The 14,919-nt window shown below is 45.4% G+C and overlaps 1 pseudogene; it reads right to left on the bottom strand.

Annotated features, from left to right (window-relative positions):
* Nucleotides 1-643: 643 nt before the first annotated feature.
* LOC149338232 (uncharacterized) lies at nucleotides 644-13,572 on the bottom strand (annotated as a pseudogene).
* Nucleotides 13,573-14,919: the final 1,347 nt, after the last annotated feature.

Raw genomic sequence — 14,919 nt, 5'->3', positions numbered from 1 at the left:
CCTCACGGGCCGTCACCACGGGCTTGACAGGCCGCCTTTCTATGTTCTTTACCGGGCTTTACATGTTCTTTACCGGGCAGTGTCGGGAAGCTTGAGAAGCGCTCTTTGATCTCTGTGCATGACCTCTTCAATTTCGGGGGGAGCTTCGGGGCCTCTTCGTTCGCTGTAATTGAGTGGTGTGGCCAAATTGTTCGCTGTATCTGCGAATTACTGCCGTTGCCCTTATGCATATTTTGAGAGCACATCCGTTCGTAATATGCATGCGTTTTTTATATCTGCAGCCGTAATAAGCGGGCTCAACTGGGATGTTACTGGTACTCACCTATGGGGCAGAAATACTCATGATGATAACGAAGAGCTCAACTTAAATTGAGGACCACGCAGTGAGCTATGAAAAGGGGAAGAGGGCAGAGTGGGTCAGGGAACCAACGCGGGTTAATAACATCCTAGTCGAAATAGAGAGGACGAAATGGGTGAAGGCAAGATAACTGATGGCTCTTAAGAGTAACAGAATGGATTCCCAGAGAAGGCAAGCATAGCATGGTGCAGCAGAAAGTGAGGTGGGCGGATGAGCTTATGAATTGAGGGGATAGGGCGGCCGCAGCTGGCACACGACAGGTTTAATGGAGATATGGGTGAGCCTTTTGCCCTGCAGTAGATGTAGTATGATGATGATGATGAAAAAAAATTAGCAGCTCACTTACTTGATCAGCGGCGCAAGTCGGAGCACTTCTGTGCCAAGTAGCGGGTTAGACGCTTGTGGCGTTTCTGCATGTCTTCATCTGGACAGCCTTTAACCTTCAGGTAGTGCCAGAAGGAGTCTGCAGAGACAGGCACAAAAAAGTTATGTGGCAGATCAGAGAGAAAGGTGTTTAATTGATGCCCAGGTGTCCTCAAATGAATTTTTCTGGAACTATATTCAAGAACGTAACAGGCAACTAATCTGAAATTGCTATGAAAAGGCCCCTTTCATGTTATCTGTTGAACTTTTACCATTTGGCCTTTTTTGGTGCAGTTGAAAACAGACATAAGTACATCCCCCCAAAAATATATACCGTATGAATGCATGTAAGGGCTGCACTTTTTCTCCCAGATGTGCGGCCCAATTTTTGCAGTACAACCGATACACACGATGTGCAAAAAAATTTTTTAAGTAAAAACACTAATCTGGGAATGAGCGGCATTTATTCTACATTCAATCGTCACTCGCGGAGTCTTAAAACTACGAGCTGGTGCTGTGCACCGGAGCACGCTCATCCCACAAGTCATGCAGCATGTCCGCTGTCAGTGCACAGCCATTGCTCCGCACTTTCATCACATAACAGAGCAGCTCTTATTCCAGTTCGGGAAACTTGCACGGCTTGCTTCAGAAACTGAGTTTTTTTGCAGCTTGTGTTCCTCAATGCATCCTTTTGGTTGCACCATCGTCGGACACACTTCTCGGCCATGTCGAATTTCCTGCCTAGCGCATGCTTGCCATGTGCGAGAGCGAACTCCCAGCCGTGCCGCTATTACGGTGCTTGCCTATCGTGCTAAAACTGCAACGCTTGGCAGCAGCATAAAAAGGCCACTAACTTTGAACACAAAAGCCTAACACAACACGAAACACATGAAAGTCACTAGCCACTAACACGCTACCACACCTCCTGTACATTTGAGAGCCACAAAAAAACAAAGGCTGGTGATACTGATGCCGATATGAATAGCGGGAGCTCATGGCAGAGAACAAATTTGATGAGCCGCGGCCTCGGGCATCATCCGTGGGCAGCACATTGAGGGACCTGTGCGCGTGTGGCCTCCGCAATTAAGTGCACCGCTGCTCGCAGCCAGAGCTGATTGCGGAAGCGACAGCGCATGAATTTTCAAGGCTATTCCCAGGTGGGTAATGAAAAGTTTGGGTGCAGCCCTTACACAGATCTAGAAAAAAAACATTTCCTTTGGGAAAACAGGGTGCGGCCCTTAAAGGGAGACTGAAGCACTTTTTGTGAAAATCGGGCTGGCAGCGGCAGCCTATAGTTTTTCATGCTGTATACTGGAATATCGCATCCAAATAAGGCAAAAACAAGCGCGAATTGCCTTTTTTAGCCGAAACATGCGGCCTGTGCCGCGGAGCACGCCGCGCGGCGCGCCGCCGCCCGTGATTGGTCAAGAGAGGTCGTGACGTCACTTTGAGGACTGGAGAAGCTGCCGATGCGGATCCGGCGCTGCGTTGAGGGCAGATCGCAGCTTTCCGTGTCGTTGTAAAAGCGAATACGGCGACTATTTTTTTTTTACTGACCACCGAAGAAAAGGATACTACAGTTTGCTCATTCCACGTATCGCCTGAAACCAAAAAAGACGCATGCACAAGCCTAGCACAAGCATACACCAGCGTCAAAGACGCGATATAGACCATGCGTAAAAGGTGCCAGCACAACATCGGCTCGTATTCTCGGAAAGGAAGGGGTGCGAACAATACTCAAGTCAATTACCACCACCGGACGCCTCCCGGCTCGCCCAGAAGAGCATCATCCTAAAGAAAAGGCCCAAAGCACTGTGTAAATCCTGTTCTCAGTACCCGGCGTTGCAGGTTGGGGCAAGAAAGTATTTCAAGTGAACGATGAAGGAGCACAAAGTTGGTGTCAAAATTAGCGAAGCGCAGTGGCCAAGCACTGCGAGGCATGTGACCACAAGATAGTGACGCAATCATAGTGCGCTGGAAACCAAGCCAAATACGGGCACAAATACGCTTCACTCCTGGCGCGTTCAGCAGATGCCAGAAAATATTAATCGCTGCCTCAGAAACGTTCGCCCTTCCTAGATTTGCAGTTTAGGTTCAGTGAAGTAGTTGCCAACTATATGTGTGTTTAAAAGCCAAGCTAGCTGCAACTCGCCCGCTGCCACAACTTGATGAAGAAACCGAGTAAGGTTGCGGTGTTCTTGTGCAAAAACTCGGTTGGCATTCATTTCTCTCATAAATTTACATCCGAAATCAACGTCGAACGCTTTAATATTAATTGCTTAGCTAGGATTAAACGAGATGCCGCATATGAAGAGCTTCGATGCTTGCTTGCTTTGCTTTATTGTGCTTTGCTCTGCTTGCTTGCTTGCTTGGACACGTCGAACCGAGTATAAAATCACTAACCGAGCCTTGCTGAGCACGTCTCAGGTGGTCTGGCCGCACCTAAGCTGAGGAGAGCGACACATGCTTAAGCCTCTATAAGGTTTCTTCAGGGGCTAAGTGAGCATGTTTCTACTTTTAAAAGAGGCGCTTCTTCAGAATGGTGACACGCCTCTTATGCGCGAGGAAATCGATGGAACTGTGTCATGGTTCAGCCGCGTCTTTTCGACAGAAATCTCCAGAGATCACACTATAGGACAAGCTCTGCCTGTAGCCGCTCTTACGAAAGTGTTTCGAGCAGGGTAAGCTTCCTTTAGTCGGCTTGAATTCTTCGTCACAGCAGCGAGCGGTTGCGCTGCGAGTTTGTGGTCTTGCGGAAAACAGTGGAAGACGACACAGTCGCGGCCGTAGTTGTTCGTGGACACGAACGCAGAGTAGTACCTGTTGAATCTGGTTGTCAAGGTCGGCTTACACGTTTTGTACGTCGCAACGCACGCAGTACGAGGAACAACGCATGCAGCACGAAAAACAACGCGCGCTGAAAGCGCGCTCGGGTGCGCCGAAGCATCCCCGGCTCCTCAAGATGACGTCACGCTGGCTGACATGGACGAGATTTCCCTCTCCGCTGTTCCCCTCTCCTGCGCTCGCGCGGGGCGCGGGAGATTTAAACATCGCGTTTTTAATTGGTGATTGCGCCACTGTTTTAGCCATAATCGAAAAAATAATTTCACAGACGTGATCAGCAATGACACTACTTCAAAACCCTAGAAGGTTAGCTGATTCGAAAACCGCCTCAGTATCCCTTTAAATGGGTTTATTCGGAATATATAGCCCACGAGAGGTGCATCTTGATCTTCTGTGTTCCCTAATAGTTGACTGAGCTTGCGCAAATTTTGTGCTCTTCAACAATGCAGCATAACAATGACTCCATGTGCCTGTCTCCCCAGGCAATAAACTACCTATGTGCACAACTGCCAAGATGTCCTATAATGTGATCATCAAGGCTTGGTAGCCACCAAGCCAGAAAATGAAGACAGATGGGGCCTCTTCCTAATTCCGCACTATTAAATACACTGAGATATCTCTAGCTTATAATTTTACTGCACTACAGCTACGACTTCAAACCAAAAGCACAAAACACTGAGGCAATATCCACCAGACCACTAACATAAAAGGCGCACTACTTTTCCGCCTGAACAAGCTGTCTTCACCCGGAGCCTTCGCATGTGTGCATGTCATAAAGCCACCGCAGTCAAAGTGATATGGTGCTCCAACCTCAATCAACTATGGCTCAAGATGCCTTGCTGCGTTCCCATGCTGTGGCAGCAACAGAAGTTCCACTGGCTAAGACGGCGCTTCACTTAGTTGAAAAAGAGATACGCCAGGAAACCAGAAATCAAATCACGGTGTAACACTGAATGAAGGCTCAGGATTCTAAATATACACATTGTTATAAATTTCTTGAAACGTTTCAGAACTGCTTTAAAAAGCTACAGTCGATGCAAAACCATGCATAAACAGCAAGCGTCCTGTTCTGGTTTCAGTCCTTCTGTATAGCACAGAGTACAGCCAGAACCCAGAAGATGTCAACCAAGTTTTTAGAACTAAACTTCGGTTGTTTCTCTTTCATGGTGCGAGCATTTCCTTTAGAACTGCTTTGTTACGAGAGCAACTTCCCTTTGCAGAGGATAGCTCTTAAAACAACAATCTGGGTTTATCCTCTCTCTTTCTCTGCAACACGAGCTGCTGGTTCTAAAAAAAAGAAGGTACACTATATTTCACTCGACTGCACAGGGACATAATACATATCACAAAAAAGAAACTTCCATGAAGAAACAAACATTCACCAAAAAAGCCGAAAGTTGCATTCTGAAATAAACATAAAAAAGTACGCCAAAGTTTCACAAAATATAAACTTAAAATTACAACCTCTAGTCATGGGTAGTGATTCTAGTGTTGATAACAGTAAGATCTGAATAATTCAAACTTGTTAATTTGAATTCGGATAATTTCAATCTTTTCTGCAATTCAGGTGACATCAAGTTAACTAGGTTTTACTGTATGATATTAAGATGTCACAGAGAAAAAGCATGAGAAGGAAACATTGGAGCTTTTAGAAAATGTTATTAACTAAGCAAGAACCAAGTGTTTTCCACTCACCAGGCATTGAAGCTACCTTGGCAGGGGAGAGCGGCGGGAACACTTTCGTCGCACCTTTGGAGATGGCATTGTCTGAAAGTGTTCCCGTCACACTCCTCTCCGACAGCAGTTCGTTGCCCCACACTCGCACTGCCAGCTGTTTGCAGAACGACGAATCGTTGCTTGCTGTAAGTAGCCGTTCCCAAGTCCCTGGGTCGATGTAACTGCCATGCCCAATGTGTATCTGAAAAAAAAAACAGGAATGATTTATCAGTGTACCTCGGTAGCTCTTTCCCAGCGTCTCATGTTCTACGCAGCATTGCACCTTCTAATGGGTGTCTTCAGCATCCTCCTGCACAATCCAAGTCACTACATGTCAGAAATATCCTGCTGATTGGAGAACATTTACATACACTGGAGAAGTGGCACCAATTTTTGGTTGTGTCCTAAGTACAAAGTGCTTTTTGCTTGCATTGTCGACAAATTTAAACGCCGATAGACACCTCATTTTATTCCAGGTTTTCTACTGTCAACGATGCGTTAGGCATTAGAATACATGGATTACTGGGGGGTATTTGCCTACAACCGCTAAATAATTTATAATTAAATTTCTTCTCTCATGCTTTTTCAGTTTTGATTTCAATAACCAAACGACTGTGATGTCAAGTTGATGTTTTGGTCACATGATCCACTAGAAAAACTGTAAACTAATAGCTGACATGTAGTTTTAATTCACTACGACATTTCATCCAGCCTCTTCCAAGACCTGTAATGACAAAAAATGACCTGTCAGCAATTATATGGCTGATTTTAAATGCATCATGTGACCTAAACACCAACTACGGGTCACAGTTACTGTTCGACCAATGAAACCGAAAGTGTCAAGAAGAAATTCAATTATAAATTATTTAGAGGTTGCGCTCTGTTACCACAGGGTGCTCCATGAATACGAATGTCTAACATATAGTTTTAAAGAAGAAAACATGCAAGCAAAAATTTGGTGTCTAGAGTGCTTTAATGAACCGTCATCATTAACCCGATGTGAACTGGAAGGTAAATAATACTACTGTGACAGGGGCACTTCTAGTACCGATGAAGTCTGATCCCAAGAGAAGTTGCCAGTGCACTGAACACACAACACTCCTATGCATTCGAACTCGATCCCGATCAATGAGCTGGTGCACTACATGATGCATGGCACCAAACTTACACATAGCTGCAGAATGATGGCAAACAAACAGGTTTGTGATCAAGTATAAAAGTAAATAGAAGCACTACCAATGAAAAAATCTGCAGCAACAAGAGTTTAATCACAAATTCACACAAAAAAACACTATGCTACGGGCCCATGTAAGCGGTGCATGGGCCCATAAAAGAGTACCACAATACGCCTTGGCATATGACACTGTGCTAAAAATGAAATTTTAAGAAACAAAAACCAACTTACAAAGTAAAGAAAAAAAGAGCAAAAACTCCCATGTCATTAGTTATGTCATAATACTGGTCATGTACTGACTGCAGAGATTTTTAATCTATGCAGAAGATATGCAATCATCAGTAGCATATGCCCATATTTAGTGAGCAAGTTGCAAGGTACTGCTCACCTCCCCAGTCTCATTTGCAGTTCCAACCGTCAGGTCAAGCTCCTGGGCTGCCTTGCGAGGAGCTGCACAAAAAACACAAAGGAAGTCGGCCTCATGCAATGCAAATGCACTGCGTCCTCTCAACGCCTGCCTCCAATGAAGGGACATGGAGCAGCTGTTTGTTGGCAGAACACTGAAAAGCAACCTAGAATGCAAATAATGAGGAACCACCAGCAACATCACAAATAACATGCAAGCTAAATATGGTCAATGAAAGCTGCAGTTTGCATTACAGTAAAAGTTTACTACTTCAATGTGTACAGGGATACAAGTGCACACTGGATAAACCAAAGCTCAAGCTAACGAAAGTGAACAGGAAATGAGGTACACTGCAATCTTGAAGCAGTTCGGTAGTGAGAATATCCTATTTTACTGCTGTAAAAAAAAATTAACCAATCGTGCACTGATATCCCACAGCACATGGGACTATCGAATAGGTTGGGATTGAACCCCCGTCTTTAGGGTCAGCAGCTGAAAACCATAACCATTAAGCCACTGCTGTGGCTCCCAAGCAATTTTTTCTTCAACATGGTATTCATTACAGTGATGTAATGTTCTATGTACATGAACTATATACAAGCCATTATGAAAACAGTGTTAAACAATACATATTGAAAAGACCATGCACTAGAAAAGGGGCAATGCAGAGCACATCACTAATAGTGAGTGCCACTCCGGTTCGTACTCAGTCTGGGCATACACGTCTCTTAGATGAACAATCATTCGACTGAAGTGATCCTTTGTAGACACAACAGGTTCACAGAGTCTGTCCATCATACGGGTTTTCCAGAGGCTGTGCAGTCCAATCAGAAAAAAACATGTCCAGGGGTTCACCAACAAATGGCAGCGCAGTGAGATAGCGAACAGAATGTGGAGTCAGATGAATTCTTTTTTTAAATGTGCGTTGCAGGATATCCCAGAACAGTACTGCATCTTTGCAACTGATGAAACAATGCTCAATTGTTTCTGGTTCATCACAAAGGCGGCAATTAACGGTAGACACAAAAATGCCCTTTTTCTCTAACCATGTTCCAACGGGCAACGTACCGGTGTGTAACCTAAAGAAAAAGGTCTTTGTATTTTTGTAGTGACCGGCTTTTATTGACCTCTAACGTTCTTAGGGTATTCAGATATGTGGATGACTACCTAATTGTGCTAAACGATCATGTAGGTTCAAAACCAAGCGCCATCCTTCAAGACATAGTCACCATTTTCATCAATGAATCAAAAGGGCTCCTTTTCACACATGAAGTTCCCCACGACAATAGCCTACAGTTTCTTGATTTGAGACTTGAATTTAAGCAGGACAGCCATGTTTGTTGGTCCTACAACCCGAGATCGTGCAAAGAGCTACTGCCTTTTAGTAGTGCACATTCCAAGCTAATCAAGCGGGGAGTCGTTGCGACATGCCTGAATGCAGCATTGGAAAAATCTTGTGAGCATGAGATGGCACAGAGCTTTGATGTGCAAACTGAACGCATTCATCAAGCCGGGTATCCAGAACACCTCATCACTAGTATTAGTGTGGACCTAATCAAGAAGTGCAAGCGGACGTTGAAGGGTGAACAGTGTCAAAAAAACAAGGATAACGAAAAACAATCGACAGTGGTGGTTCCCTATATTCATCGGCTTTCGCACAACTTGAAGAAAGTGGCCAGCAGGTATAGGATCAGTGTGGTGCTTTCTGCTCCCTGCAAGCTGTCGCGCGTTTGCATCTTGAACAAAGTAACAATGGTTAGGCAGTGCAAAAAGAAACACCAAATCCGCGCCACTGAATGCTTGGCTGATGTTGTGTACGTTGTGCCTCTAAGCTGCGGTAAGAAATATATCGGCCAGCACAAGATTGGTGTAAAAAATGGCTATGGCAGCCACATGGCCACTCACTGTAAAAGCTGCAAATGCCGTCCCGGTTTTGTAAACACTAGATTCATTGCAAGGTCTAAAAATAGATTAGAGCGTGAACTAATCGAAGCATATAACATCAAACAGAGGGGCCATATCTGCATAAGCAAGCCACCTGTGTCGCTGTCAGATGAAGAGATTAGTTTTCTTAGTGGGTCTTTGTCACTGTTATAATCATTCCTTTGGTGCTTTTGGCCGGTGTGTCTTTGTTATCACCCCTTGTATCTGGTTTGCCTTTATCTTTTTGCATGCCGTGTGGTTATTAAGTGGTTTTTTCCGTGAATAAACTCAGTTGGAAGTTGGCGCCAGTCCTGTCTTGTTGTGTGTATTGTCTTCGTCTTTTAGCGCCAGAACGCTTTTTATGTAAACATGTCATGCTACAACCAACTAGCTCAAATCAAAGCATTGCTGGAATGTATTTCCCCTGTACCCCACTGCAATATGTTTTCTCTAATATGAAACAGAAATAGGCAATTTCTTGCCATTTTTTTTTCAGTAGAATCAGCCAAAAATCCCACTACACTCCCAACACCTATCTGTGTTTGGTCACCATAGGTCACTAAAGAGACCAATTTCACAAAGCCTACTTTGCATGCACGCGTTTACCAGCGACAGGGCTGTAGACAGGGCAGGGGTGACTAACGACAAAAAAAACTCCCGAACGTCTATGTGTTGGTAGAACTGAACGGCTGTCGGCTGGCCCCCCTCTCCCCCCCCCCTCCCATCTCCTCTCCGGCCTTTCTCTTCACATTTTTTGGCCACTGCGTTGCGACACCATCAGCTCTAAATGAGCATTTCTGGAGATTAAAATATTAAATATTACGATTTTGGCAATCTCTCTAGGTGTACAGGAGTCACGTCTCTTACTCTACATACAAAGAATAAAGACCTCATGCTTTATCTATGTTGCAGGGCCCCTTTAGAAGCCAGTGCTGGCAGTACAATGCAAAGCAAGGTGCTGATGCATAGTTTGATACTACCAGGTACACGATGCTGCTAAATAAGACACTCGAGCTACATTGTGCCAAAGTGAACAGACACACAAGCTAGCTGTATCCTAGAGCAGCCAAAATAAATACCTTTTGACACTGGCTGAGCTGGTGGCACAGCAAGGGTCTGCAATGTTGTGGAGGGCCCTTGGTGGGTAAGAGTCGGGACAGGAGTGGATGGAGGCGGGGCAACAGCCGGTGGAGGCAGGGCAACAGCGGGTGCAGGGGGGGGGGGCAACAACGGGTGCAGGGGGGGCAACAGCGGGTGCAGGGGGGGCAACAGCGGGTGCAGGGGGGGCAACAGCGGGTGGAGGCGTAGCGTCAGCTTGCGGAGTGGTGACATCAGCTGGCGGCCTCACATGAAGTGGCGAGGTGGCACGAAGAGGCACCACAGGAGCCACGGTGTCGAGGGAATGACTGCACTAAAAAAATGAGGGTACAGGTATGAAGACATTGTTTCCTGCGAAAGCGAAGACAGCACTAGATCATTAGTGAGTGGCATTTAAATGCACACTGAAAATATCTCATACAGTTATGCACGCACAGTGCCAGAATGGCAAAGAACAAGCCATTACAAGCAGTGCTTCAATGCTCAAGTGTGAAACCCTACATTGGGTCATCATTATCACCAGCCTGACTACACCCACTGCAAGGCAAAGGCCTCTACCATGTCTCTCCAATTAACCCTGTCCTTCGCCTTATTCCCTTATTCCCCAGATTTCTTAATCTCATCCGCCCACCTAACTTTCTGCCGCCCCCTGCTACGCTTGCCTCCTCGTGGAATCCACTCTGCTACCCTTAAGGACCAGCGGTTATCTTGCCTGCACATTACATGCTCTGCCCAAGCCACCTTCTTCCATAGCTCGCCGCGTTGTCCCTAACTTAAGCTGAACCCTCTTTGTTAGCCTCCACGTTTCTGCCCCGCAGGTGAGTACCGGTAAGATACAGCTGTTCTATAATTTTCACTTGAGGAATATTGGTAAACTGCCAAAAGAAAAGTATACAACAGACATAACCAGCAAATACAAAACTCTGTTTCAAAAAAATAAAACGTGGTCACAAAATTAAACTGTGATCTAAATCAGAAACATGGGATAGAAATTCCAAGGAAGCGTAATTTTCAATCTACACATAACTAGAAGAGGAATTGAAGGTTAAAGGTTGTCTAGGTACCAAGCATGTATGCTTACATGCAGAGTTGACAGTTGCAGCAGTATCATCCCCTTCGCAGCCCAGCTCGTCCTCTTCCACAGCACAGGGCACATACCCCCGATTCTTCATCTGTGAATGATCTAAAGGAAAAGGCCAAAACTTGCGCACTGGCTCAAGAATATGTGCATCAAGCAAAGGCAGCAGAATTTCCCTTTCTTTTGTCTTGCCTTCATTCACAAAATATTTCCATTATTAAGCACTCATGACAGCAACTAGCCAGCGGTACACAATGATATTATTATGCTGGTCATCCACGGCTGTACCTAAATGAATGGTTACATGGGCACGAATTATCATGAATGGTACTTGGTCATGACTGCCACATCAAGGTAAAATCTGGACAAATGGCCGAAAGAGATGTAACCATGGAACCCTAAAACTAAATGAGATGCACTTCGTGACAAAAAAAGCACTTTCGGCTAGTCATTGCTGCATCAGTCTTGTACAGAAATCTGCTCAGTATTTCACATGACTTCTACTGAAGCAAATGGAATGTTCCCAAATGCTTCTCTTCCTCTTCCCACTTGATGCGTCTACAAGACTTCATACTGCTGCCACAATTTTTTTGCCCCCAAATCAGCTGTTAGTGAAACCATGTCCAGCACTTCGTTCTAGTGCCCTTCTAAAGCGGTGTTAACATTATCCTAAAAATGTACCAACAAGAATAAGCAAGTATAACTTGACTTCACAAAAGTAGATTAGCTTTGACAACAGCCGGTGCATGGAAGCAGCAGCATACTATATAGTGGTTTACATACCATTCCGAAGAATTTTCGCACAGAGTGCTTTCTGGAGGCTTTCATTGAGCCTCCTCAGCTTTTGGACTTCTTCTGCCTTTTCAGCCATGGCTTTCTTTGACACCTCCAACTCAGCCCTGAGGTCGTCCACCAACGCTTCTAATTGAGCCACCTTTGAGTTGCCTGCTCCTGGTTCTTGAATCCCCAGCCCCAGCAATTGCTTTTCGGCTTTTTTTTTGCAACTCCTTTAGCTTGACTCTCTAGTCTTGCCTACAACAAGATAATCAGAATGCAAATCAAGTAGCACAATAACAAATGCGAGCTCACCAAGGCCTAATTTCATTGCAAAATTTACGTACAGCATTTCAGCAGGAAACAATGAACCAGTTACAGCAAGATACCACTTCCACGACTGTCACTTGAACGAAATGAAAGGAACTGTTTACACGGCACTTTTGTGGACTAGTGCAGAAAGTGCAGCCAAATCGAGGAGACCAAACATTCAAATCGCCTTATGTGCTCAACGTGATTGCACCGAAGACAGTGCTAGTCACTGTAGATATTCAAGACAAGCGGTATATCGTGGTATAACCCGCTGACAAATCACTACAAGAACAAAGCCACTATTCATTGTCAGTCCTGCATTTCCTTTGCAAATGATCTTTTTGCATGCCCTAAGAGCAGTTGGACAGTGCGTCACATTCGTCATGCAGTACCAACAAGCCCACAACCAAGCCTTACCGAAAGCATGTAATCCTTGTATGAAACTGTTGACGAAGGCGGGAAACGATAAAAATTATCCCGCAATTAGGAGCACATGCTATCTTGAAAGCAACTCTTTTTAAAAAATCTTGCTAAACACCTGACTCGCACTGTGAACTACTGCCATGCCGCGGTGGCTAGAATTTCTTTGGAGGAGAAATTCTAGAGGCCCGTGTACTGTGCGATGTCAGTGCACGTTAAAGAACCCCAGGTGGTCGAAATTTCCGGAGCCCTCCACTACGGCGTCTCTCATAGCCTTAGTCGCTTTGGGACGTTAAACCCCATAAACCAAACCAAACCAGCAATTAAAACATACGTGGACGCAGTGCCAATTTATATTTTTTTACCACGGGTGAACGTGTCTCGCAACTCATGCAGACGTTCACACTGCACTCTGCATGCGATACATAAAGACTCACGCTTTCTGGACATCGTTTGTTTTAGCATAAAATTTGCCACCGTCGTGTTCACTTATGCAACGAGGGTGGAGGGCTTCGGACTGATGTCGAACAAGTGAAGTTATTTAACGTGCACTGACATCGTGCCTTTCACCTCCATTCAAACGCGGCCACCGCGGCCAGGATCGATGCAAGTTGCTAGTAGCAGGGTTTCTGATGGCCAAGCACCACGCCCTACAGAAAATTCGCTTGAAAGCGATTGCTATTCGCACCTTTTTCCTCGGAGGAATGTCTTCTTTATTGGCGCATTTTCGCGCCTCATTGCGGCGCCCTCTCCAGTGCCGCATTTCTTCTTCCGTATCTGCGGTTTGCAGTGCACATCATCAATTTATGGGTGCTAGAAAACAACTTAAAAACGCGCCTAGAAACAGCGCTTACCTGTCATGAAGACGATTTTTGCTTCGTAGAACCCTCCGCAGGTAGAAGCGTCGCCGTCCCAGTACACTTCGTAGACCTTACTGCGGTCGAAGTGTTCAATGTCGTGCGGAAAAAAATTCCGCACGTCTGTGTGCTGAAGCACATAACACTTCTCCTCTCCAACGTAGCGTACAAGCACGTACATATCGCTGTACTTCTGGGCAAATAAAAACACGTGGAGCAACGGAGAAGCCTCACGCAAGTCGCCGCGACAACACCTTGCTGAAATGAATAGTGCAGCAGGCGCACGGCTCCGCGAGAACCCAGCAGCGGCGGCGCTGCGATCGCCAACGCTTACCAGCACGTCTCGAAAAGAACACTTCAGTTTTTCGAATTTTTTTTGCTTGAGTACGCATTTTCTCGCCCAAATTAATGTCCGCGCCCTAATTTAAAAAGGTAAAACAAATAGATTTTTGTTTTCTGTTATTACTTTGCTAGCAAACTGTGTCTAGAAGTGATAGGGTGCCTCGATGCCAGCGCCGCCGTACAGGGTGGAGACAACATCGCGAGCGCCGCCATATTGAATCACACGGGATCAGCTGCGCTAGCGGGTGTAACGGCGCCACTCTTACTTTCGGCGGGCGTGAGAGTGCTTTTGACTGGAACAGTCTTTTTCATCGACATCGCACTGCGTATCTGTTCACTCATAAAAGCCATTCTAACATCCGAGGGTCGAAGACGTAATTGCATGACTTAATTTTGCAGCCCCAAGTGGTCGAGGTTGAACATTTACTGATCCATCTGTTGGTTTGAGAAACGCGCTAATATTTTAAAGATCTGTTACCGGGCAGGTGCTGCTGCTCCATGCGGATAGAAGAAATTGCTGCCTCTTTTTTTTCACGATATTTTGGATTTTAATTCCCACATTCTGTTAACGCCCGCGTGTCGTCAGCCGCTCGAGCGCTGCGGCTGGTTTCGCTATCGTCGCGCTGGCTGTTTCCGCTTCTTCTGCTCGCAAAAACTGGTGTCTGTTTGCTTTCTAATCTTTCAAAGGGTAACTGCGAGTTGTTCGCCCGTTTATTGCTCACAAGGGCGCAATTACATCTGCTTATGGGGCGGGCGCTGGTATATACAAATGATGCCGCCGTACACCGACGTTGCCACTGCTCCTGCGTTTTCTTTCTCGGGACCAAAGAAAACGAATCGCCCCTCGTTGGCGATAGCATAAAGGATTATTGGAAGTTTCTCACTCGTTTCATTTTGATGAGGGGCGCACAACCACCGAATGTTCTTGCGTGCGCACGCATGCACACTTCGCTTTCGCCCTGGACATATGCACCGGTTGCTCTCCTGCGATTCCTCAGTTTGTGAAACACAATTCTACATATATTTTTTCATTTTTATTTTATTCAAGCCAATCGGTATTCATTAATAAACCATGCATGTAAACCTGCCCAAGAAGATTCGATTTTAGGCATCAAAAAACTGCAGTAATTCTGAAAATTTTAAATTCGAAATTGAATTAATCGACATTGAAAAGTCACGCTTTTCGAAAAAAATTAACCATAGAGGGTTTTGTTAAAAAAAAACAACGCGGTTTTTAACGTTGGCTATCCGTGT

This window comes from Amblyomma mixtum, chromosome 6, assembly GCF_055824585.1.
Source record: "Amblyomma mixtum isolate Tamu chromosome 6, ASM5582458v1, whole genome shotgun sequence".
Classification (NCBI taxonomy): Eukaryota; Metazoa; Arthropoda; class Arachnida; order Ixodida; family Ixodidae; genus Amblyomma; species Amblyomma mixtum.
Note: the sequence above shows the minus strand (reverse complement) of the source record. Positions and strands in the feature narration are given on the sequence as shown.